At 55.0% G+C, this 26072-nt stretch overlaps 1 protein-coding gene across 4 annotated transcripts in view; it reads right to left on the bottom strand.

The window, feature by feature from the left end:
• The window catches only part of Arhgef10l (Rho guanine nucleotide exchange factor 10 like), a 125067-nt gene extending 99453 nt beyond the window's left edge, over positions 1–25614 (bottom strand). The window contains exon 1 of one of the 4 annotated variants that reach the window (XM_023565737.2): positions 25595–25614. The gene's annotated coding sequence lies outside the window, so the exon portion shown is untranslated. Of the gene's footprint in view, positions 1–11277; positions 11425–25594 lie in introns of those variants that run through there. The other 3 variants (XM_063235611.1, XM_063235609.1, XM_063235610.1) reach the window with 3 other exon arrangements.
• Positions 25615–26072: the final 458 nt, after the last annotated feature.

Below are 26072 nucleotides of genomic sequence, written 5' to 3'. Positions count from 1 at the left end.
GCCTGAGACTCTGCACCCTAAGCAGACAGCCTAGATAACCCTGATGCATACTGGTGGCTCAGAAGAGGAAGAAACTGAGACCCAGAGCAGGCTGTGACTTGTCCAAGGCCATAAAATGGTGTCCATGCTCCAGATCAGCCTTCCCTCCCTCCCATGCTCCTCTCTTGTATCCTCTCTGAGCCCAGGGGAGTCAGGATCCCTGGGATGACCCTTAGCAGCCGGCCTCGGACACCTCAGGCAGTCCTGTGCCCCAGGAAGGCGTGGCAGCTGCACATTCCCAGGACACCCTGCCGTCCCCACCACACATCGTGTGCAAGGAAGAGGGTCATCAGAGGATGCCAGAAGAAATCCATTCAACTGGTTACAGACCTGCCAACCCCATGAAGGGCTGCCTGTCACAGCTCAGTGCAGAGGTCTCCCAAAAACGCCTCAGCCCATCAGGGTTGAGTTCAAAACTTTAAGCAAGTCGGGGGTGGTGACACACACCTGTACAGTAACCCAGCCTCTGGGGTGTTGAGGCAGGAAGAACACAAGTTCAAGCCCAGCCTGCATAATTTAGCAAGATCCTGTTTCAAAATAAGAAAAAAAGCTGGGGATGTAGTTGTGTGTGAAGGCCCCGGGTTCAGTCTCCAGTACCATAAAAAACAAAGTTTAAGCCACTGTAACTTCATCTATGTCAGTGTTATTCAATCTGTGTATCTGGGGGAACACTTGTGTCCTGAAATCTGTTACTGGCTGCTCACTTTGGGAAAAGGGTCCAGAGACCAAGGTCAATGGAAGACCCATAGAAATCTCCCTCCTAGAGATGAACAATGAAGCAGAACATGGTTACAGGCAGCCTGCTTCCAGGATCACTCTGGGCAACCAGGGTGCTCACTGCTTGTTATGTTCTGAGCTGGAACATCTCCAGTCTGTTGGTAAGTAGTGGAACCTTTAAGAGGAGGGGCCTAGTGGAAGGAAGTGACATCACAGGGGGGCGTGTCCTAGAAGAGGCTATAAGTGCTCCTGGCCCCTTTCTTTCTCTCCCAGCTCCCCACCCACCATGCGGTGAGCACCTCTGCTCCATCATGATGCTCTGCCTCTCCACAAACCCAAAGCAATGCAGCAACCATGGACTGCAGCTTCTGAAACTTGCCATCCAAGCCCCAGGAAACCTCTCCTGCCGGGGTAGTGGCACACACCTGTGACCCCAGCACTCCAGAGGTTGAGGCAAGAAATCACCACAAGTCCAAGGCTAGGCTGGGCTACACAATGAATTCAAGGTCAGCCTGCACTGAACTACATAGTGAGACTCTGTGCCCAGAAAAAGAAAAGAAAGTAAACCTCACCTCTTGCATTAATTTTCTCAGGACATTTGTCACAGGGACACACAGTCTGTCTCGGTCAGATGATTCCTTTACTGTTTTGCTGTCGGTATGTTTTTCTTTGGGAAGCAGCAGCAAAGGGACCAGGGCAAGAAGCTGCACCATGAGAGTCCCATACATAAATCCGGGTTCCTCAGCCCCTCCATCCCCTCCCTGCTGGCTCGCCCTCCCTGCCCCTTCCCTGTCCCCACTCTGACTCACCCAGTGACACTTCCAGCTCTGACTCTTAACCCCATTTCTCAAGAGTAGATGAACCAGGCAGATCCAAACAGCTGGCCCCTCCTCGAGGAACCAGTTCTTGTGACAGCTCTGAGTGATGGGGCCTGGAACAAGAGGCCCCACCCCTCAGCAAGCCCCCATGTGGTGTCCTATGCAGGCCTCTGGTCTCTGAGTCCAGCTCTCAGAGCTGGGTGCAGTTCAGGGGTGTAATGTGCTTAGCACACAGGAGGCCCTGGGTTCTTCCCAGCGCTCATGGAAAGGTGACTCCACCACGAGACCCTCAGGAAAGTCAGAGACCTCTTGCTGCCCCCCTCCAACCTCACATCTAACGTGGACTTCACAGCACTCAGCTGCCTGGTGAATATCGATAACGCACGCAGCAACCAGCACCAGGCCCCTGCAGGGCCAGGCCCGACCACTAGCTGTTACCAGAAGCAGCAGCTGAACAGTGGGCTCCCTCCCTGCAGTGCCTCCTGAGCCTGAGCTGACAGTGCTCAGGAAGGACAGAACTCAGCAGGATGCAGAAGCACACACCTGCAATGCCAACGACCCAGGAGGCTGGAGCAGGAAGATCACAAGTTCCAGGTCAGCCCAGGCCACTTACTGAGACCCTATCACAACATAAAAAAAATTTTTTTAAAGGGTAAGGGATGTAGCTTCATAGTAGAGTGCTTCTCAGTTTGATCATCAGTACTGAAAAAAGACAGACAGACAGACAGACAGGCGGTCAGGGAGGGAGGGAGAGGGAGAGAAGAAGAGAGGAAAGACGGAAGAAAGGGGAGGACTCTGGCTGGCTTCTGTAAGCACAGTTGCCCTCCCCGGGGGATGCTCTGCTCGCTGGCCTGTGTTAATGGAGCCCTGGACCTGCCCCAGCACTGGCCAGGAGGCAGGTGCCCAGGGACCTCCCAAAGAAATGCAGCAGCTCGGGCTCCTCCAGCCCAGCAGCAGCAGCTGGGCTCTGCATGCACAAGGCCACAGAGGACCCAAGAACCAGGACCTCCATCTGGGGTCTCCCGTGCACCTCTCCTGGGGGCTCTCCCACCGGCTCCCACCCTGAGATGCTGGCTGTGTCAGTTAAGACAGCCTGTGTGAGCTCGGGTGACCTGCCTCACCTCTCTGGCGTCACAAACCTTCCTGAAAGGAGCAGAGTTGGGGGAACTTGAGGAAGCAGCAGGCTCCAGGGGGACAGAGAAATCAGCACGCCTGCAAAGGGCCCTGAGCGCTCTCCCTGGCATCTCCCGTCTCTTCCAGCCCAGGCTGTACCCAGGACAAAAGGTTCAGATCGTGTCGGTCCTTGGCTTGAAACATGAACAGCTCCCTAGAGCCCTCAAGATAAACCGCAGGGCCAGTGAGATGCACAGTGCTCTCCCATGGTGTCCACAGGACTCCTACTCGGCCCTGCTGTCCAGAGCCCCTGCATCAGAATCCTTCCTCGCCCCAGCCAGTGCTGCCTCCTTCTGCCCAGCTTAGACCCCACCCCTGGGAAAGAACAGGAAGGGACCCCATCTTTCCATCCCTATCCCCCACCTCCTAGGGACCGGGTACCTTACTCACCCCCGCAGGGAAAGAGGACTCCCTGTCCAGTGCCCAGCACCTAGTAGGTGCTCAACAAACAGGTGTGTGAAAGAGCAAAGTCAGGTGGCTGAAACAATGAACTAATCCAGGGCTTCTGCTGTCCTCCTCCACAAGCCAGAATGTCCTGGGGATGATCGCACGTTGGGGATCCTCCCTCCCATGCAGCTGGCTGCCCCTCCCCTATGACCTCCACGCTCTCCTCTTCTGCATAGCAGGAAGCTGAGTCGCACCTGGCCCGCCACATTCGTGTACCAGGAGGACTCAGGCAGCTGATCCTCTCAGGGTGCTGAGTTCCTCCCCAACTCCCAGGCTGCACCCGGAGCTCCTCTGCTGCTTCTCCTCCCCTCCTTCCTTCCCTCCTGTGGTCCTGCCCACCCTGGAGAGGCTAACGATGCCCAAATTTGGCTCTCAACCCAGAGGCTTTGGTTACTCTGAAGACTTTCAGGCTTCGTGTCACTCACGAAGTTCACCCAGCCACAGGGCCTTTGCACCAGCTGTACCCTAGCCGGGCACAGTTCTTTGCAGTTATTCCCCTCATTGCCCTTTAAGAGCCATCTTGAACATCTCTGCAGAGAGATTCCTGACTTTTCTGCCTCCTGCTCCACGCACACCCCTCTGGCCCCATCCTCACCTTGCCTGCCCTCACCCTACCCCATTATCCCTGTCACCTCAGGCTGTCTGCTCTCCTGACTTATGACACAGCATACGATTACTCTGTTCATTTTTCTGACTCTGCTGTCTGCCCTGCCGCTGTGGCTTGGATGTGATCTGTCCCCCGTAGGATCCCGTATTGGAAGCTTGGTCCCCGTGCTGGTAGTGTGGACCCCTTAAGAGGCAGGAGCTCTTGAGAGGCCCACAGGGCAGGGCTGTTCTAGGAAGGGACAGTGAGACCCTGGTCTGTCTCGGCTTCCTGTCTGGCAATGCGACTGTGCCCTTTTGTGTGCATCCCACCACTGGGATGCCACTCACCTCCAGGCCTTCCCCAGCATCACCCAGATGCCAGGGCCATGCCCTCGACCCTTCCACAGCTGTAAGCTATAAGCTTATATTCTATGAAATTCCCCAGCCTGGAGCATTTTGTTATAGTAACAGAAAACTAACAGATAACCTGCCATCATATGCCACCCACAGTGCAAGGTTACGTCCATCCATCTGCTGCTGTCTGTCTTTACTGGGAGGGGTCAGAAGATGCCATGCTGGCATAAGCATTATTCTGAGCTGAGCAGCTGCAGAGCCAGGAAAAACTCTCTGCCCTTTCTCCCTAAATGAAGGCACAATTTTTTATTTTTAGATAAGATCTCACTATGTAGTCAGGCTGGCTTTCAACTCACTCACTGCAATCTTCCTGCCTCAGCCTCCCCGGTGCTGGGGTTACAGGCTTCACTACCATGCTTAGCAGTAAATTTTCCTTTCAAAGGAAACATCCACTACAAACATCCACTACAAAGGTGTGCTCTCCCTAATCAGGAACCACAGCTCTTATCTGCAGAACAACCCTCACTAAACGGCCTTATCTACCATTATCAAGCTCATTTACACTTCCTGTTCACTTTCCCAGAATGCCCTGGCCCTGGAAGCCCGGCCCTTTTCCCTTTATCTGGTGACTTGACAGGGGATGGAGCTCCTCCGGCAGCACACAGGAGCCCTGGGTTCCATCCCCAGTGCTGCAAAGCAGTATCTGAGGCCCTGGGTCCAACCCTTCTTTAGTTTCCTATTTCTTTTCTATGAAGCCCCAGTGCAATTTTTTAGATTTTTTTTTTTCGAGACAGGATCTTGCTGTGTATTTTAAGCCAGGCTTGAACTATCTGCATAGCCCAGGCCGACCTTGAACTCATGGCGATCCTCCTGCCTCAGCCTCTCCAGTGTGCTAGGATTCCAGGTATGCACCACCACACCTGCTTCAAAGGGGCAAAGTGAGTTACCTAAGGTCCGGTGTAGAAATAGGCCCAGCAGCCCAGCTCTGCCTTCCAGAGCCCTGCGCTGCCCAGCCCTTTACAAGCCCTGCAGGGTCCCAGCCCAATGAGCCCCCAGAGGAATGAACAGCGTCCAGCACACTGCAGGGAGAGGCTGTCGCCCAGCTTTAAAAGGTTTTAATGATCTTCTCTAGGTGCGTTCCAAGTCGTCTCCACTTCTCTATTTAAAAGTAAAACAAACCTTCATTTTAAAAGCGATGCGAAGGCTCTGGGTACCACGCAGGGCTCAAGGATGTTTTTCTTCCAGTCCCAGAGACCGTTAGGATTTAACCACTGTTTTCCTAGGGAAATTGAATAAAAGGCCCGCATTTCTGCAGCTCACTCCAAGTCTGCCCACTTCAAACAATGAAGAGAGGCAGGAGAGGCACTCCCGCCTTGTATGCTAATGGCTGGGATCCCGGGCTGCATACCAATCAAGCGGGGACCCTGGCACTTCCGCAGGAGGGACGCAGGGATCAGGCCCGCAGGAGATCAGGAGATCGGAGACCCAGAAACGCCACCTTGCCTCTCGGTCTGTGGTGGACAGGTGCCACCCAGCCCCGCTCCCACACACACACTGCCCTGGGCTGTGAGGCTACCATGGTGGCCAGAAGCTCCGGGCCAGGCTGGAACCAAGAGGGGGCACTCCCTGCACTCAACTGTCCTGGCCCATTCCCCTGGTGATGGGCACTGCTAGGGTGGCACAAAGCCAGCACCTATAGAACCCCAGCTTGGCAGGCGGGCTGTAGGCAACCAGAACGAGGGTCTGTGTTGCTTCCACCTCCCAGAGCCTGACCCTGGGCAAGTGAGCTGACTCGGCCTGTCCTCCAGTGACACGCAGACCTCTAGCCTCCTGGGCAGATAAGGATACAAGAAGACCCTGAGCCCGTGCTCCCAAACTGCCTGCCACACCTCAGACACCATTAGCTTAGCGCCCTCCATAATTATGAGCCATTAGTAAGGATTCTATTCCCAGCCATGACCCTGAGCCACTGGGTGAGACAAACCCAGCTATGACCAGACAGGGCCTCACCGACACTGTGTGGAAAAACACACATTAAGCTGGGTGTGGTGGCGCACGCCTGCATTTCCAGTACCCTGGGAGGCTGAGACAAGAGGATTTCCAATTGGAGACCATCCTGAGAACCACAAGAAGTTGAAAGCTGGCCCGGACTATACAGCAAGACCGTGTCTCAAAATAAAGGAAAAGAGGGGCTGGGGATTTAGCTCAGTGGCATAAGCACCTGCCTTGCAAGCGCATGGTCGTGAGTTTGATCCCTGGTACCCAAAAAAAAGGAACGGAAAAAAGAATAAAGAAAATAGGATAGCCCCCCAGCACCAGGGAGGCTGAGGCAGGAGGACTGCCATGAATTCAAGGCCAGCCTCGATTCATAGCAAGACCCTGAGTTCAAAGCTGGTCTCAACCACATAGCAAAATTCTGTCTCCAAAAAAAATTTTTTTAAATAAAGCAGCAGTGCCTACATACCAGTGTGTAGTAAACAGATCAGAGCATGGCAAACACCTGTCACGTGTAGGCACAAAGTCCACGAGTCGCCTCTGACCAAGCAAGTCCTCGACTATCTGCCTTAGTTGCAGAAGCTACTTTTACACTAGCTTTTCTGGTATTGCCGAGGCAGTGGACAGCAGGTGACCACCTGCCTGACTGCACCGTGCTGGGCCCGACGCTAAGATGGAACCGTTTTCTGAGAATCCTCCAGTCACAGCTGCAAGGGCAGGAACTGCAGCAAGCTCGGGCCCAGAAGGAAACAGCCAAGAAACCTTACAGATGTGCAGGCAGATGCTGCCAGGTGAGGTCTTCGGGTGCGCGTTGCTGGTGCCCGGATGTTGCTGCAGCTGCTGACCTGAGGGGAGTCCAGCGCTTCCCCAGGGCTCTGAGCCTTCGCCATACTGTTCCGCCCATCAGGCCCCTTCCCTATCCTGCCAGTTCTGTTGCCTGCTCCACACACCTCCACGGCACATCCTAGCACGTGTTTTTGTTTGGTTGGTTTGATCTGGTTTGGTTTGGTTTTCTGAGACAGGGTAGTTCAGACTGGCCTTCAACTCACTATGTAGCCCAGGCTGGCACTGAACTCCAAGTGATCCTCCTGCCTCAGCCTCCTGAATGCTGGGATTAGAGGTGTGCACCACCACACCTGGCTCTGTCACTATTTTATAATGGCTGCATTCAACAACCGACAGGCAATTTCCTAAATTCAGCAATCAGTTCTTAAGCATCTACAAATGGACACCAGCAGCCACTGCATGGGGCCCAGCATGGTCACCCCTGGGTCCCCCAGAGATCACAGACTGTACAAGAGCAGCAATTGGACTTTACTCTCCTGCCTGACCAAGTCTATCTGGATGGGTCCTGCCCACCATAACCGGAGTCACCCTCAGACTCAAGCGGGTCCTGAACATCAGACATCCACAAGTCTTAAAAGCTACTTTATTTGTCCATTGTCTGTCCTCAGACGCCACCACCACTTGGCCTCCCAGTTGCCTGTGTCACCAGACACCCCGATGCCAGTGTGGTGGCACACACCTGTAATCCCAGCACTCCGGACGCCAAGACAGGAGGATCACCGAAAGTCTGAAGCCAGTCTGGGCTACATAGTGACTTCTGGGGCAGTCTAGACTACAGAGCAAGGTTTTGTGTTTTTTTTTTTTTTTTTTTTTCTTGGTACCGGGGATTGAACTCACAACCTCACGCTTGCCAGGCAGGCGCTTATGCTGCTGAGCTAAATCCCCAGCCCTAAGGTTTCGTATTAAAAAGAAAAAAAAAGCTATCGGGCCTCCAGGTGTGGTTATTCAAGCAATGGCTCACAATGAACCAATGGCATCTGTTTCTGTCTCTCTTGGTGTAGGTAGGAGGTCTCGTCCTGCAGTTCAGTACTCACTGGATTTGAGAGCAGTTTAAAGCTCTACCAGAGGGCTGGGGATTTAGCTCAGTGGCATAAGCACCTGCCTGGCAAGCTCAAGGTCCTGAGTTCAATTCCTGGTACATAAAATAAAATATAAAAATAAAACCCTATCACTATTGGACCATGCTTATGGTGAGAAGCCCTGGGTTTAACCCCTAGCATTGAAATAAAAACACCAATAACAACAACAACAACAATAATAATAATACAACCACCACACCACAGCAAAACCCGGCCCAGCAGCTGCCCCTCAGGCCCCAGCAGTGTCTGGAGAGCCCCTGGCTTACAGCCTTGCCCCATGCCAGGCGAAAAGACTCTCCATGGCCAGGTCCACACAGGAAACACAACATCCCTGAATACAGCGAGCCATGTGTGACTACCACACCACCACGCACACCACACACACCACACACACAAAGGTACACGTAACCCTAAATGCACACCTGATAGCAAAATATAATCAAATAATCAGAAGTAACTTGGAATATTTCTTCCTTTTTTTTTTCCAGTAATGAGGGTTGAGCCCAGGGTCTTTACACTGAGCTACCTTCCTACCCCTTTTTATTTTTAACTTTGAAACAAGGTCTCACGGAATCACTAAATCGGCCAGGCTGGATTCAAATTTGCAATCCTCCTGCTTCAGCCTCCCAGACTCCTGGGATTACAGGTATGTACCACCATGCCTGGCTTTCCTTTCGCTATTAAATATCATTTCTTTAATTATTAATTTACCCCCACAATTTTATTGTTAATAATGACCATGGTGCTCACAAAATGCCTAAAACATAGCATTGTCTTTCCTGTATCGGTACCAACTGACCTCGGTCCGGAGCCTAGCAAGAGGCTCTGTAAGGACAGGTGACCCCCGAGAACTTTATCAGACCAGAACCCTGAACGGCAGAGAGACGGGAACACAGCCAGGAAAGAGCCGAGCTGGGCGGGAGGAGAACTCCAGTCTGAATCTCTCCCTGGACTTCAGACCTGCTGAGGGCGCATAGCAGCCTCTCTGTCGCTGGCTGACCCGAGTGCCGGATTCAAAGCACTGGACAGAAGCTCACAGAAGCCAGCAAGGCCCAAGTCCTGGCTCTTCAGCTGAGCGGCCGTGACCTTGGGCCAGGGCCCATCTTCCCTGACTAATTATCAGGGCTGCTGTTGAAACAAAGCTAGCAGTGTGAATCTAAAATGTAAACCTGCACTATTTATTAGTTTCCTTTTAATCGGTCCCAGGGATCGAACTCACGACTGCCTGCTTTACAAGGCAGGCACTTATGCCGCTGAGCTAAATCCCCAACTCTTTGCACTATTTATTATTATTACTATCAAAGCACACGTATCACTCATCTCACCTTTTCAAAATTTACCTACGATTACATTCCCTCTATTCTGTTCTTTTTCCTTTGTATAAGAGGTCACAGGCTTAACGCACCTAGCCCAGCTCCTGACACTAGAAAAACTATAAATATCTGCTAATGAATTTATGATTTGGTTTTTTGTCGTTGTCTGTTTGTTTGTTTGTTTGGTTTGGTTTTTTTGATTTCAGACATGCAATTTAAACTGGCCTTGAACTATCTAGCCCTGGCTGGCCTTGAACTCACAATGAGCCTGCTGCCCCCGCCTCTGTCAGGAGCCCTGGAATTACAGCCCTGCAACCCCACACCTGACCCAACTTATTTCTCGTGAATTAACTGTGGGCCTTTCTCTATTACTCACCTAATACCAAGGTTCCCAAAGTGCCCACCAGCTTTTCACTTCCCCAGACTCTGCCAAATTTAAAATGCGGGCTAGGAAACAGAATTAGGAACTGTCAGTCCAGCAACTATTTATCAGGCATCTACTTTGTGCCAAGCGCTGTTCTGGACTGGTGACCAAGGACAGGCACGGTCCCTGCTCTCCAAGGCTTCCAGGGTACTGGGAAGTGTAACAGAGCCATCCTAGCAGCCCAGCCTGCAGGGGAGGACAGGTTCCCAAATGTGGACTGCAAGATGTGTAGGATGGAATCCACTGTCCCGGCAGTGACCCACAGGACAAAGGCTCTCCGGTGGAAGGGACAGGTGACCTCATCAAGATAACTGCGATGAGCAACGTGGAATCCAGTAAACGAGAAAGCCCCTGTGCCCCACACTCACAAGAAGAGTGTCGACAGTCATCTGCACCCTCCTCCCTCCTCTGCTTGACAGGAGCCTGGACACTGGGGCCCCACGGCGGTGAGGATGGACGGAGAGGCAGGTGGACAGATGGAAACTGCTGCTCATGCCATCCCTGCGGGCTGCAGGAGGGGCTGCCCATTTTAATGAGGCTCGTTCAACCTGCCTCTCTCTCCAGCATCCCAGCAGGAACAGATGGGGCTCTGGCAGGCGAGCAGGCAGGGCAGGCAGGGCTCCCCTATTTATTGAACCTCCAGGGAGTTCAAGGTCTGTGAGGCAGCCAGAGACTTCGAAGTGCCACCCAGCCATCTCCACCTCCCGGAGCTCCTTTCCTGACTCTCGGGACCAAATGAAGATTGGGGACCCCATCCCAGCACCCTAGCATGGGAGAGGAGCATGACCTGGGCTCCCTCTTGGAACTCCAGCCTGCCCTCCCTCTCCCGGCCACCCTGGAGGCTGATCTCCACCTCACCCCATGCTTTTGCTCCGGGAGCACCCCGGGCTAACCCAGCCGGGTGGCCACGGCCTGTGGCTGACCCTGTAGCCTGTCCCTTCCCACACTCCCTCCTGTGGGAGGCCATCCAGATCCGCCTCCCGGCAAGGGCCCACGGGAGGGAGGCTGACCCAGCAAGGAGGCTCGGGAGCAAACCGGCCCCGCCCCCTGCAACCAGGGACCCTCACCCAAGGTCAGGGTAGCGGGGAGGGGGCCCACTGCCCAAGGTGAGGAAAGTGAGAGGCAGGGTGGGGATGGGGATTCCCAAACTGTGCCGCCCAACTGGTGGAGCGCGCGCGCGCGCACACACACACACACACACACACACACACACACTGCATGGAGATGCACAGTCCCGGGCACAAAGGCGATGGCGATCGTGCAGAGTGGCCCCAAGGAGCAAGCAGGGACACAGGGACTGGGGGCAGGGCCACCGGCTTACACCGGCCACAGGAGCCGCCCGCGCCCGGAGGACCCGGAAAGGCTCACAGACGCGCGGCAGATGCAACGCTGTCACCCCCGTGCCCAGCCCTCTGCGCCGCGCTGCCCGGGGTGCCCAGGGTCCCCACGGCCGCGCAGGGCCCGGCCGCCCGCCCGCGCGCACTCACCGGCCTCGCCGTCCGGCCTCGGTGTCCGCACCGCGCACAAAGGCAAAGGCGGCGGCCGCGCCTCAGCTCCCCCGGCCGCCGCGGGCGCCCATGGCCGGCGCCGCCCGCCCGCGCCCGAGCCGATGGCCGCCGCCGCCGCCGCCGCCAGGCCCGCCCGAGTGCGCCCGCGCGGCCCGCGCAGCCCCGCGCCGCTCCAGCCCCGCGCACGGCGCCGCCCCCGCCCGCCCGCCCGCCGGCCCGGCCGTGAGGTCACCGCTTAACCCCTGGCGTCCGGGCCGCCGCCGCGTCGCCCCTTCTCGCTCCTGGGAAGGGGAAACAGGGGCTCCCCCAAACCGCGGCCCGTACTGGGGCCCCACCAAGGATGAGGGGCTCTGCACCCCTACCCATCCTTTTCCCCAGTAGGGGAAAGAGATGGCTGGAGCTGGGGTCAGTTCCCCTCACTCACAGTGCCCCCAGCAACGCCCCACTTTCCCTGTTCTCCCACTAGAGTGCCCACACACCATGGCACCCCCTCCTGTCTTCCTGGGAAAGATCCCTCACACTGGGTGCGGGCCTCGCCTAGCTGCTTGCAGGGGTTTGCTCCGGGACCCACCCAAAAAGCTCAGGCTTGTGATGTGCACCCATGGGTGACCACCTAGGACCACTACCCAGACTCCTGAAACGGCACAGTAGGGGGCTCCCCTAGCAGCTGCAGGCACTAAGTCCCAGCAGCCCCAGGATACAGCCCCATTTTCCCAAGGAGAACTCTGAGGCCCAGCTGTGATTTGCCAAATCTCACCCTGCAAGCAGGTGGTGCAGCCCAGCTCAGGTCCTTGCGCTCCCCCTGCTCCCTTCCTCCTAGAATTCCAAAGAGGGCCTCCAGATATGATGCAATTAATTACAGTTATCAGGTCATTAATTAAGATTATCCCTGTTGTTATTAAACACTCCCCTGCCACCTCCCTGCATGCAAGGAAATTCACACTCTGGCTTATCAGCAATCACTGGGTGAATAATAATGAGCCTTGTGGCCTCTGAAGGTTCCAGGTGCTCTGTGTGTGGCTTAAGGTTCTGTCTGCCTGTGTGCATTCATCCCATTTAGCCGGCAGAAACCCTTTTCTGTGTTTTATTTGTTGACTCCCAATTTTTCAGGCACCAGCCTTGGGGAGTATGAAAGAAACCAGGAACCAGATGGACCCTGGCCCTGCCCTGGTGGATCTCTGACTGGGAGGAGACAGGCCAAGCCAGTGACGCGTGGCTGCGGGGCAGGCCGTGCACAGGCCACACTCTCTGAAATCATCTTCTTCACTGATTTGTTTGCTTGTGTATTGTTTGTCTGCACACAAGAACATAACCACCATAGAGCCTGTCCAGCCGCAGGCGTAGGGAACACTAGTTTATCCTAAGGAGGCAATAAATATTTGTTGAGTACTTAGTGTGCTCCAGGCACACAGGGGACTTGGCCAAACAGACAGGCACAGTCCCACCCTAAGGAATTCTCCAATTCAGAAGGAAAGAGAGCAAAGTTCCTTCGAAGCCCGGAAAGCAGAAGTGCCACCTCCATACGGCCACCCATCCCCATATGGACTCAGGGACATAGCATGGATTTCGGACCGGAATGCAGCCTCGGGGATGCTGCTGCCATACCCAAAGCTTTGTGTGCATCCTGGACCTGCATTCTCGGCTCGAGAGCCTGCTGCAGCCTCTCCTGGGCCTGTGTCTCCCAGCCTCAGATGCCCTGCCCTCTCTGCATTGTCCCAAGTCATATCCCCTGCTCCAGAACTGCCACAAGGTCCAGGATCCCCAGACAGCCTCCCACACGGCCTCCACGCACTCAGTGTTTTCGTGCAAAGTGGCCCTGGGCCTGCAGACTTGAGGGCCGGGGCCCCAGCATCTAGTGAGGGGAGAGGTTCATGCACTATCAGACCCTCATATGGAATCTGAACCTCATCCATTTAAACCCCAGGTGCCAGGTACGAACCGCAGCTCACAAAACAGACCACGCCATAGAGGCATTTTGTTTTGCTCACAGTAGTTTTGCTGTTGTTGTTAATTAACCACCAACATTTGATAGTTGGGACACTGCCTATACAGAGCCAGATTGCCAGCTTCACTCAGCAAAGCTTCAGCTTTGACAATGCAGGGCGCCTGCTCCCCGCTTGGCAGTGGCCTGCAGGCCCCAGCAGTGTCCCTGCTTGCCATCTACAAATGCCACCCTCTGACACACAGGCCCCTGCTCTGTAATTTAGTGTTTTTGTTTCAGCATCTCGCTCTCCTTTCTACAATAAAGAATAACACAGCAGCTGTACACAGTGGTGCACACCTATAATCCTAGCACTCGGGGAGGTTGAGGCAGGGATTGAAAGTTTGAGCCCAGCCTGAACGATTCAGGAAGGCCTTGTCTCAAAATTTAAAAATAAAATTAAATTAAAATTAAAAGAATCAGCAATGTAATTTAGTGCAAAGGCTGTCGATTTAATACCCCAGCATCATGAAAAAATATATATTAAATCACAAATGCATGCTTGAAAGCTGGGTACAGTGGTGCACACGGGTAATCCCAGCACTAGGGAGGCAAGTACAGGAGGATTATGGTGAATTTGAGGTCAGCCTGGGCTACATTTGTCTCAAAAACAAATGCATCAGGCTGGGGATTTAGCTCAGTGGCATAAGCACCTGCCAGGCAAGGGCAAGGTCATGAGTTCAGTCCCCAGTGCTGAAAAAAACATGCATCTTGATGATAAATGAGCCTGCAGCCCTCACCAGCTAAGCTAGTTCCGGGTATTTTTTTTTTTTCAGTTTTTCAATAGTCTTGTTGTTATGGTTTGTATCTAGGCGCTCCCCCAAGCCTCATGTAGTCATGGAGGCAGCTAATTCTAGTGTTTCTTATTGGTTCGCTGTCTCGCACTGGGATTGGCGGTGTGAGTGCTGCACCTGCCCAGGGGCAGAGCCAACATACGATGTAAGGGCGGGAAGAAGGCATGTTTTTCCCTCTTTTGCCTTGTTCACTCTTGCTGTTGGCAGCCACCATGAACAGCTACCCTCGTGCCCGACCACCCTGCCTTGAAGCAACTGAGTATGGACCCAAACCTCCAAAACTGTAACAAATAAACTTTTCCTTCTCTAATTTTGGATGTTAGATATTTTGTCTCAGCAATGAGAGAAAAGTAAACAGACACTCATTATGTAGTTGAGGCTGGCCTTGAACTCACTATGTAGCCCAGGTTGGCCTTCAACTCACAGGGATCCTCATGCCTCAGCCTCCTGAGTGCTGGAATGACAGGCAGGGACCACCGCATCCAGCTAGCGCGTGTGTTCTTGCGCTCTGGCACAATGCACTCACTCTCCATCTCCCCTCCTAGCTCCACCTCCTAGGATCAGAGCGCAGAGGAACACACACAAGGCCCTTCCCTGGGCCTTTGATCACGCTGTCCCCCCTGCCTGGAATGTCCCTGGTGACTTCACCTCCAGTGGCAGAGAAGCTGCTTCCCAGCTGCACAGGCCTCCTCAGGGAACTGTCCCTCACCCTCCTAGATGGTCCTGAGCCCAGTGCATCAGCTTCCCAAGGGATGGTGCCACTGTGTGGTACAACTGCCACACCTTCACCCAGCTCAGAGTTTCTGGGACTGGGCTCGGCTGTCTCAATCAGAGCCTTCGCCAGCACACCTGGGATAGAACTTGCTACAGTACAAACAAATATTGGCTGAGTAGATGAATTCACGGGTTTCCAAACCCCAGAGGCTAAAAAGGACTTCTGGGAACATTTCCACGTCCCAGAACATTCAATTAACCAGAATCATCCACTCATAGAACATCCTGGGAATGCAGTATGAACTATGTAAGCACCGTCACTAATGGTGCATTACGTCTGGATGGGATTCAGGAGTTTGTGCTCCCTGTCTGCACCACTGACCTGGGGTAGGAATGAGAAAAGTCACATTTTCCACTGGTCAGAGGGGTTCAGCATCTTGCCTAAGGTTTCTCAGCCAAGCTGGTGGCAATGCCAAGATGGGGACGCAGGACTTCTGCCTCTGTCTCCTGCTCCAGAGCCCTTCCCACCAGCCCAGCCCCACAGTGGATCAAAAAGAGAGTCATGCAGCACGCAGTGGTGTGCACCTATATGCCTAGCTACTGGGGAGGCTGAGGCAGGAGGAGTGCAAGTCCAAGGCCAGCCTGGGCAACTTGGCAAAATACAGAATGAAAAAGGCTGGGGATGCCGCTCAGCAGTAGAGCACCTCTAGGTTCAACCCCCAGCACCAAAACAAAAAGGAAGTGGTGGGGGGGGGAGTAGGTTTCCCAAGCCCAAGACCACCCTGACACGGGCACAGTGAAGGGCAGCAATCCCTGTTCATTGCTGTGTGATCCCAGCTAGCACAGACCAGCTTCCTCAAAGAGGCTGTGGCCCAGCTTCACTACGAACCAAGATGAGACTCCCTTTCCATGATGCTTCGGCTCAGTTCATGGGATGGGCATGTTGAGGGGCTGAGATGCACTGAGCACCCCCAAAGCCCACCAGCTTCCTTGCCACCCAAGGCCTGGATGTGGACGTGGGGATGTGGGCCCCTGAGGTCAAGGCACAGCCCAGAGAGGCATCCTGGGGTCAGGGAAGGAAGCCTGGCTTCCCCCACTTCTGCTCCAAGGGCCTCAGCATCAGGAGGGAGCGATCTGAGCTGCTGTCCTCTTGGGGTGCAGCATCAGAGTCCCCCAGGCCACTGGAGATGGGCAGACATGACAGCTCATATCCCACACTGGGGACTCTCGGCTCCTTCCTCTGGTCCCGCTGGCTACAAGAGGGTGAACAATCCTTCCACTGGGGTTTGAAGGTTCCACGCACTGTGGCTGTTTAGCTTCTCACTAGCAGAGTCTGATAGATAGGCAGTTTGGTGCTATAGCGTCATCAGGGGGTGTCACATCTACAATAGCAATTATAGCAGTCATCTAGAATAACAGTGCTAGGGCCAGGGGTTTAGCTCAGTGGTATAGGTGCCTTCTTGGCAAACGTGAGGTCGTGAGTTCAATCCCCAGCACCAAAAAAAAAAAAAAAAAAAAAAGAAAGAAAGAAAAAAGCAGTGTTTAGAGTAACCGTGCTTACAAAGCATGCCTGTATCCCAGCGCTTAGAAGGCTGAGGCAGGAGGATACACTCCGAGTTCCAGGCCAGCCTGGGCTACATGGTGAGTTCAAGACCAGGCTAAACTACATACTGAGAGCTTGCATCTCAAAAAAAAAAAAAGGTGGCAGGGAGTAAGGGGGAGAGAGGTGTAAGGGAAAGTAACCCAATATGTTGTAAGATTAATAGCGACTAATAATAAAAAGAAAAACAAAAAAAGTATGCTTTTCAGATTTTTCTCTGGAGAAGGAAATTCCAAACTGGAATGAACCCTGTGGTATCAGACAGCATTGGCCGCATGGACATCGTGCATCGCTTGGGCCAGCAAGACGGGTCAGAAGCAGGGGCGCCCCAGCCTCAGGGATCTGTTTGGCCAGATCATCATTTCAAAGCACCATCCCAGAAGAAAGAACCCAGAACTTCCTAGTATAAGTTCCTTGAACTTCCCAGAGGAAGATCACGTTGAACCTAAAACACACTGCTATGCCAGAAATTTAAATCTGCTCAGGGCCAAGCATGGTGGCGCATGCCTGTAATTCCAGCACTCAGGGGGCTGAGGCAGGAGAATTGCCATCAGTTTGAGGCCAGCCTGAGCTATGCAGTGAGTTCAAAGCCTACACTACATTGAGAGGTCCTATCTAAAAAATAAACATAAAAATAAAAAACACTGAAATTTAAATTTGTTCAGAGAGTGATGGGGATATAGCAAAAAGACAGAGAAAACAGGGGAATCTGTAATCTCAGAATTCTTGGGGAGGCTGAGGCAGGAAGACCACAAGTTTAAGCCCTGCCTGGGCAATTTAGGAAGACCTTGTCTCAAAAAATAAATAAATAAAAAAGGGCCAGGGATGCAGTTCAGTGCAAAGGCCCTCGGTTCAATCCCCAGACCACAAAAAAGAAAATGAAATGAAAAACAAGAGAAGGGAAGGGAAGAGGAAGAGAGCAGATCAAAATGAATCGCAGTTGCAACTGTTTGTGGGCCTTCAATACAACAGGAAACCAAGAGTCCATACGATGTGGATAAATACATGAATGAATCACAAGTTAGGAACAGCTGTTTACACAGTCTCAAAGTACTTTCCGCAAAACTACCCACAGAAGAGAAAACTCAAAACAATGGAGAAACCTGGCAGAGGCCACTGCGGCCATGCGGTCCAGTGTGATGGTAACGGGAGCCTGGGCAGCAGCGTGGGACCCACAAAGGACACAGCCCCATGTCACAGTATTATTCCTGCCAAAGATGGATCGTGCTCGTAATCAGGAGCAAACACCAGGGAAGCCCCGAGCGGGGACTTTCCTCTGAATGTCTTCTAAGGTGTCACAGTCACGAACCTCAAGAGGCTCAGGAGACTTGACAACAAAGCACAGTTCGGGACCTGAATCCAATCTTTCTACTACAAAGGACAATGCTGTGCTGTCTTCGGAGGCACATGGTTGGGACAGACTCCTTTCATCCCAGCTACTCAGGAGGCTGAGGCAGGAGGCTGGAAAATGCAGGACCAGCCCGGACAACTCAGCAATAATATGACAAAGAGGCTGGAAATGTAGGTCAGTGGTAGAGCGCTTGCCTGACAGACGCAGGGCCTGGGTTCAATCTCTGATGCCATTAAAGAAATAAACAGAAAAGGGCATTGGCTGGACATGGTGGCAAAAACCTCTAATCCCAGTGCTCGGGAGGCTGAGGAAGCAGGACACCATGAATTTGAGGCCAGCCTGGGCTACAGAGTCACCAAAATAAAAAAAATAAATACATGACATTGTAGGGACCAGTGCATGGTCTCAGGGCTTCTGTTGATTCTTCACCAAAAGAGGTCAAAAATTCAGATATTTATAGGAAATCCTTAGATTTTGCTTGCCTGTTTGTTTGTTTTTAGAGTCTATGTATTTCAGGCTGGCCTGCAATTCACCAGTAGCCCAGGCAGGCCTCGAACTTGCAGTGACCGTCCTGCCTCAGCCTTGTGTGTGCCAGGATTACAGGTGCGCACCACCACCGCTGGCTAGGAAAGCCCTAGATTTTAAATATTGACAATGATTTCACATTGTGTGTGGAACCATAATATGCTAAGCCACGTAGGCTCCAAATGCCAACAGCAGGAGTCCCGAAGGCTGGCTGTCACACACACATACACACCCCTGCCTGGTCACCGCTCGGAGCTCTTCTGACCAGGCTGCAGAGGACCTGCCCCCCACATGCACAGCAGCCTCTCCTCCCCAGCGCAGCAGACCGCAAGAGAGGGTGGACGCCCTGCCAGCCGGAGCCCGACGCTCCTTTCTCCCAGGAATTTGCAATTAGCAAGGGTAGAGAGACTGAGTCAGACAGATGACCTCAGACGCAGCCCGGGAGGTGGTGCCAGACGGCATCGCCCAGCAGCATCGTAGCTGAGCTCCGGGGATGAGAAACCCCACAGGAAAGCAAAACCAGGCTTAAAAACAGATGGGGCTAAAGAGGGAAGTGGGAGAGAGAACCCCAGGGTCACCCAGAAGGTCCAAGCTACACGCCCACAATAAAATAAAAGCCGTAACCACAGCACACAGCAGGAAAGTGTATGAACACCTCACGGGGTAACTCGCACAGCTCATTTCATCCCCACAGTGACCCCCGTAAAGGGAATGCTCTACAGATGGGGAAACTGAGGCAGGATTATCTTCAGGCAGTGGCTTCTATGCCTGGTGACTGTCACAGGTAGAATGGTGGGAACTCCTAGTCCTCTGCAAGAGGACCTGCAGAGGCAAAGGGAGCCCAGCATCCTGCTTCAGCCTTGCTGGGTTCCCTAAGGTGGAAAAGGAAAGGGGGTAAAGGGAGATAGAAGGTAGTGCCCAGCTGTAACTCCAGCACTTGGGAGGCTGAGGCAGGAGGATGCCTGCAACTTTAAATCCAGGGGTCAGCCTGGACTACATAGTGGGTTCAGGGTCAGCCTGAATGACATAGCTGAGACCTTGTCTCAGAAAAATGAAAAGGGGGAGGGGAGTGGTCACAGCCTGGGTAAATGTGGCCTGGGCATCAAAAGGGGCTGCACACACACAGAGACCATCAGCTTGTCAACCCAGCCCCTGGGCCTGGGTGCCAGTCTGGCCAGCTGGGGGCGTCCACAACATCCGCCGTGGGACCAAAGGCTTGAATTTCTCAGCTTGGGTACTGGCCAGGGAGCCAGAAAGGGCAGGCGACAAGGACTCTGCTGGCCAGCATCAGGTTACCGCCCCAACCCAGGGTGCCAGCACCAGGCCAGGCTGCTGGGCCTGAGAGCCGCCTGTCAGCTGACAAGGAACAGAGCCCAGGGCTGTTCTAGAAGTTGCCGTGTGGCTGGAGAGGGGGTAGCACTGGGCAGAGGAGACAGGCAGAGAGCCTCCCTCCGTGCCAAGCAGATCAGGCTGGGAACCGGGGCTGGGCAGAGGCGCCCAGGAGGGCAGTGCCCGGCTGGGGGAGGGCACTGGCCAGCTGCGGGCACATGGAGCAGGGGAGGCGGAGGGCTCTGCTCCCTCCAGCCTGCCTGGGCTGTGGCAGGAGTGCCTGGTGCCCCAGAAGCCTCCATGAGCCCCGTTTCCCCGCCCATGGCTGGGAGGCTCCGTGAGCTCCCTGCTTTCCCAGATGAAAGACGCTTTCTAAGAGCCATAAAACCATCCCCACTCGGAACAATGGGCCCTTATGCCCCGTGTCCTTCACATAAACTCCCATTAGCAATGCGCCAGAAGCTGTGGCCGGGGTTTTATAGACTGGTGATTTGGACCAGCCCCAGCGCTCATTAAGGTCCACTGCCCCGGCCCTCTGCGGAGGCTGCGACCCGGCCCTCCCATTGACGGAGGTCCTGGAAGCCTGGCCAGGGCAGTGGCCTTGAGCTGCTTTCTGAGTAAAGAAACTGAGGCCCAGAGAAGTTAGGTGAGTCGCCCAAGGTCACACAGTGGGGGCGCTGAGGTTGAAATCCAGAGTCCTGGCTGCTGCCCCCCCACTGTGTAGCTCTTGGTTAAGAGGAACTGGATCCTTCCTCCGAACACTAGGAGCTAAGCCTGAAAAATGCCCCCCCCCCCCGAGTCTCCCTTGAGCCTTCTTCACTGCACCCACAGGTCAGCAGAGGCACGAGGTGTGGGGGTCACACTGGGCAGGGCCCCAGCACATCAGGGTCACAACGTGAAGGATGGGAGAACTTCCCCCCACCCATGGCTCAGGGTCCACCAGGCCAGACCCAAGGCTGCAGAACAGCTGCCCCAAGCCCTTTCTCCCACGAGCCAGGGCCCCAGAAAGGTACGGGGCAGGGGTCCACCGCAGGCATGCAAGAGACAAGAATGGCAGGGCTTGCCCACCTCCCTCAGCTCCCAGGGGACCCTCAGGGACCCCCGACCATCTCAGGCCACTCCCCAGGTCCCCCCGGTATCTACATTTGCTTCTAGTGCCCTCAGAGACTGCAGCACAGAGTTGAGATTTGAACCCACAATTCATGATTCACTTCTCCCCGAGACGCTGCGGCTCCCAGCCACGCAGACCCCATAGGTGACAGTGAGCCTGGCCCCTTGGAGAGGCCTGGCCTTTTGTGGGGGTGATGGTCTCCCAGACTGCCCACCCTGAGCAGCTGGCTAGGGCCTGTGCCAGGGCACCATCTCCCTGGTACCTCTGCCACTCCCAAGGACAACTCCTGGGCACAGTGGTGGCTTAGAGCCAGGCCTTGTGTCCGGGGCCTCACCACCGCCACCATCATCATCCCAGCCGGCACTGATGAGCACCTGCTCAGTGTCAAGCACCACACCCACCCTTTGCCTGTCTCAGCTCATCTGGTCACAGTGATCCCGTGTGGGTTGTGCTGCGGTCACCCCGCCCCAGATGAGGAAGCTGGGCCAGCGCACTGGACTGTGCTACTGCCTCTCACCTCTGCTGTGTGTGTGAACACCCCTGCACCGGGCACAGGATCGAGACTGTTTCCCAGTCAGATCCAGAATACAGTGACTTGGCCAGGTGTGGAGATGCACATCTGTTGTCCCAGCACTTGGGAGGCTGAAGCAGGAGGATCTCCACGAGTTTAAGGCCAGCCTTGGCTTCGCAGTGAGTTCAAAAGCTTGTCTCCAAAACAAAAGCAAAATGAAAGGAACAAACAAACAAGCACAATATACCACCTGACACAGAATGGGCACTCAAGAAACAGTCTTTGGATAGATGAAACAGGCAATGGATGGATGAGAAATTGATGAGTAATACGAAGCAAGGAACGGAGGGAGGAGGGAAGGGAAATAACAGAAGAAGAGATGGTGGATGATGGAGGAGTGGATAGAAAGATGCTGCATCAAAGTGCAGATAGTGGGTGATGGATGGATGGACAGATGGATGGATATAATTTTTAAAAAGAGAACCAGGGGCTGGGGATTTAGCTCAGCCGCATAAGCGCCTGCCTTGCAAGTGTGTGGTTGTGAGTTCGATCCCACTGGAGCAAGCTCCCTGCCCTGTGCCAGGGTGGACCCAGGAACACAGCCGGGGTTTTGGATGATGTCAGCCCCAACATTTTCCCTGCAAGTCTCCCAGACTTGTAGAGACCCCCCAGGAGCTGAGAGAGCTTGCACCACACCCAAGTCCTCCTCCTTCGTGAATTCTCATCAGTGCATTCAGCCAGCTGGATTCTGGGGTGCGCTCCGTGGCAGTCAGCCCCCTCCCCCCAGCATTCCCTGCACAGCGTAGTTTCTAGTTTCCAGAGGAGGCAAAGCTCAGAGATGAAACGTCCCAGTGACCCCAGGAGAGCAGGCATTGGGATGTGTGGCCATTTTGTAATTCCCAGAACAACTTAAAGAAAGACAGATCCCAACACTCAGGAGGCTGAGGCAGGAGGATCAGGAGTTCAAGGCCGGCCTAGGGTACATAGCTAGATCCTATCCGAAGACATCAGAAAAGGACAAAGAAAGAGAAAGATAAAAAGATTAAGAGCACACGCTGTCCAGCCCTTTGTGGAGGCCTTGTTCATCTGAATGGAACATGGCATTTAGGCCCGAGACTGCATGTGAGACACTCTGCTTCTGCACATGCCAGAAACAAGGGGGTCAGGACAGCCTGGGTTCCAAAGCACCCCTTTCCTTTACTGAGCACTGGCTCTGCACCAGGCTTAGCAATCTCCGAACACGCCTGCCCTAGAGTCCACGCTCGGGCTGATACAGGTCAATCCCTCCCTTTCCCAGAGGGGAAACTGAGGCCCAGAGAGGACAAGGATTTGCTCAAGGTCACACGGGGTACCAACCAAGGGCACACCAGGGCATGGCCTCCTGGTTCCAGGCCCGGCCCCGCCCCGCCCCGCCCCAACATGCGGAGCCTCTTTGATCCGAGAGAAGCAGCTGATCAGGAGTGGGCGGGGATGACCTCTGACCCCGCTGGCTCCTCCCCCCTGGAGCATCATGTGACCCAAGCTGGGCCCGGAGGAGGGATGGGAATTCCCGGCCGCAGAGCCAGGAGATCCCTGTGTGCCTGACCCCCTGGGAACAAGGGCTGCCACTGTTCCCAGACACGAGGCTGGGGGAGGGGCTCCCTTTCTGCTTCGGAGCCAAGCAAGAGGAGGCCGAGCTCAGCTCGGAGCTGGGGACTCACTTGGTGGCAGCACCCAGCCACCTGCTCCAGATGCACCAGCTAAGCTCCCGGGACCTGTGCCTGTCTCTAAAATCAGGACTGTGTGTCTCCAGATCCGCCACTGCCTGGCATCTGGGTATTCTGGGAGAGCTCCCATTCCCCAGGGAGCTTCCACTGTGGTAGGGGGGCTCACTTCTGGGGACCCCCACCTTCCAACTCCTGGTCCTGCCACTATTTCCTGGTCCTGCTCAGCCTTGCGATCTTCCTGCCTCAGCCTCCCAGAATGCTGACGTCCTTTACTTGATGTGATCTCAGTCTCCGCTCCCCTACCGTAGGTACAGTTGTATCCCGGCCTCTCCACCAGTTTCCAGGGTTAAATGCCAGGGCTCTTGCAATTCCATAAAGACCCAAGGCTCAGCTTGGGTAATTAGCTCCTCTAATGTGTGTGCCGGAGGTTTTTGAAGGCTTTGTCAGCCATGACTGCTCGCAGCCTCGGGGAGACACGGGAAACGCTCAGTCCCGTCCCGGCACCAGATGGGTAACTCAGGCCCCAGAGGTCCAGTGGCTTGCCTGAGGCCCCAAATTTTGAGACAAACCAGAGTCCCAGGGACGCTCACCCCAGCCCAGCCCAGCCCAGAGGCACTGAGTGGGAAGAGAACAAGTCAGAGCGCAGCCAAGCCAGGCACTGTCCTAGCTGTGCCCTGAGTGTGACGTGTGACCTTGGAGGGTGACTTCCAGTGATGCTGGTCTAAACTTTCTGACTGATGATCTCTGTTATGGTTGACCAGTTGGGTGACCCTGGGCAAGAGGCTTTACCTCTCTGAGCCCCACTTCTTTGTGCCTGAAATCAGGGCCTTGGGACACCTAACTCGGCCATGTCCATCATGTTAAGGTGCTGCGCAGGGGGCAGGGCACAATAAATGAAAACCTGGCCTGTGGCAGGACACTTGTCTATGTCCCTATCATCATTACTGTGCTGTCAGTGGGCCGGGTTGGGGGACCACCCAGCAACTTCCTGTCCACATGGCTGTCCTGGGGAGGCCACACAGACTCTTGTCTCCTCTCCAGGTCAGTGAATAGAGTCACAGCAGTCACCCCACACATGCTCCAAGGATCTGAGCCCCGGGGACAGGAGAGAGCTGGTAGCCCCCAGGCCAACCTCAGCTGGGGTCCAGAAGCTGGAGAGGCAGCCCTCAGCAGGCCCCACGCTTCTGCCCAGATGATCCTGGCTCTGCCAGGGCCCGAGTGCGCAGTGTGGCCTCTCCGAGCCTCTGCCACTCCCGTGGACACAGGCATTGTGGGGACAGTGAATCCTGCTCCCAGGCTGGCTGCTTTGCCAGCTGTGAAGCACCTCGGGTGAGTCACTGCCCTTGCTGGTCACAAGAGCAAGGCGGTGAAGGCCACCCAGAAGTGACCGTAGGAAGAAGAGAACAGGTCCAGGCCCCAGTCCCCTCTCTGCCACACATGCCCACCTGCATCCTGTGCCCCCTTCCCCTCCCCCCACTGCTTGTTCTCCTCCTGTGGAGGAGGGCGGATGAAGGTCAGTTATACTGACAGTGACCCAGGCCCTCGGGAGGCCATCTAGCTGGAGAGTTCCACAGTCACCCAGACCTCCCCCTTATACCCCCAGCCTCCCACATGCAGCGGCCTGTCCCCAGCAGCCTTATCTCCATACAGCAGGAGTCTAGAATGAGTTGTGCCTGGGTTCGAATCCCTGCTCTCCTTTCTGGAAGCTCTGGAATCCTGAGCAGGTCACTTAACCTCCCTGGGCCTGTGTTCTCAGCTCTAAATTAAGCCACTAGGAATAATGTTGCTGAAGCCGGGCGGGTGGTGCACACCAGTCATCTCAGCACCTGGGAGGCTGAGGCAGGAGGATCATGAGGGCAAGACATTCGCAGAATAGGTATCAAGACCTCATCTCAAAAAGGTGTCCAAGGATTAAATAAGTTAATACATGTACTATGTTTTATTAGCAAAATACTTGGCACACTGTAAGCGGCCAGCAAGTTATCACAACATTTGCAGGACATTGGCTCTGAAGTAAGGGGCAGTGCCAACAACTGTGAGCTCCCTGTCTCAGGAAACATTCAAGCTACAGCTGCACTGCCCACCGCCTTCCAGGATTCACAGCCAGGACTGCCGGGTGACCTTTAAGATCTGCTCCAGCCACAGGCTCCTAAACCCCTGCCTGAGAAACTGCACAGGCCATGCTGCTCCCTCTGGATGCAGCAAGCTGGGGACAGGTGCGAGGGGACATGACTGGACAGGGTGGCAGCGGCTGCCAGGCTGGGACGTGAGGAGCACAGGTGGGAGCAGGCCAGTTCGCCCAGGGCCTTTGACTCTGCCCCCGCCTGGGTCTTGGCTTCCTGGCTGTGAGCTGACAGGCTGATCTGGTGTCCCGGGGCCCTAGCAGCTACACCCCTCAAACTCCATGACCTGAGAAGGGACAGGGACACCCTACCACATACACACCCTGGCAGCCTACGGTGCCCCGCCAGCCCCGGACTTGGCCCCTGTGGCAGAACACAGTCCTCCCCTGGCCCACCCCAAAGTGTCCTGGTGCCCACTGCCATCTGGGCAGAAGCAGGGTGTCCCTGGGACTGGATCCCTAGACAGTTGACAGTGGCAGGGACCCCATCACCCTTCGAGGGCTCTGCCCCCGCCCAGCACAGCTCGGCGGCGGCCAGCAGGGAGAGCTGACCTGGTCGTGAGCGCTGTCCTCAGGGAAGAGCCCGAGTCCTCACGGCGGCAGGAAGGTGCTTCGGCCGAAGCAGCTGGCAGAGCGGGAAGGAGCCCAGGGTCGGAGGCACTGGCTCCCAGGCAGCCCGGGCACCCAGACCGCCCGGGTGTGAGTCATTCACCTGCCAGACCTGCTGGACAGGTGTGCGGGGAGGCAGAGGGCGGGAGAGTGGGAGGCCAGCAGGTGGCCCTTGGGTGCAGGTGGGACAGGCTTACTGCACTGGGCTAGACCAGCCCGGGCCACCCCTCAGTGGGGCCATGAGGCCCAGGAGGTAAGTGGGCCCGGGTGAGCAGGAGGAAGGCAGGGCCTGGGGCTGGGGGGTGACAGGCATGGACCAGCAGGGCTGAGCTCTGTGGCCTGGGCACAGAGCACGGGGCACAGGGCACAGGGCAGGGACGGTCACAGGAGAATGCTATACTATGAGCTACACTTTCAGCCC

The sequence above is a fragment of the Cavia porcellus genome, unplaced genomic scaffold (genome assembly GCF_034190915.1).
Source record: "Cavia porcellus strain 051 isolate PalLab524CR breed Dunkin Hartley unplaced genomic scaffold, mCavPor4.1 scaffold_25, whole genome shotgun sequence".
In the NCBI taxonomy this organism is placed as follows: Eukaryota; Metazoa; Chordata; class Mammalia; order Rodentia; family Caviidae; genus Cavia; species Cavia porcellus.
The sequence above is the reverse complement of the archived record's forward strand: the minus strand, read 5'-3'. Positions and strand labels throughout refer to the sequence as shown.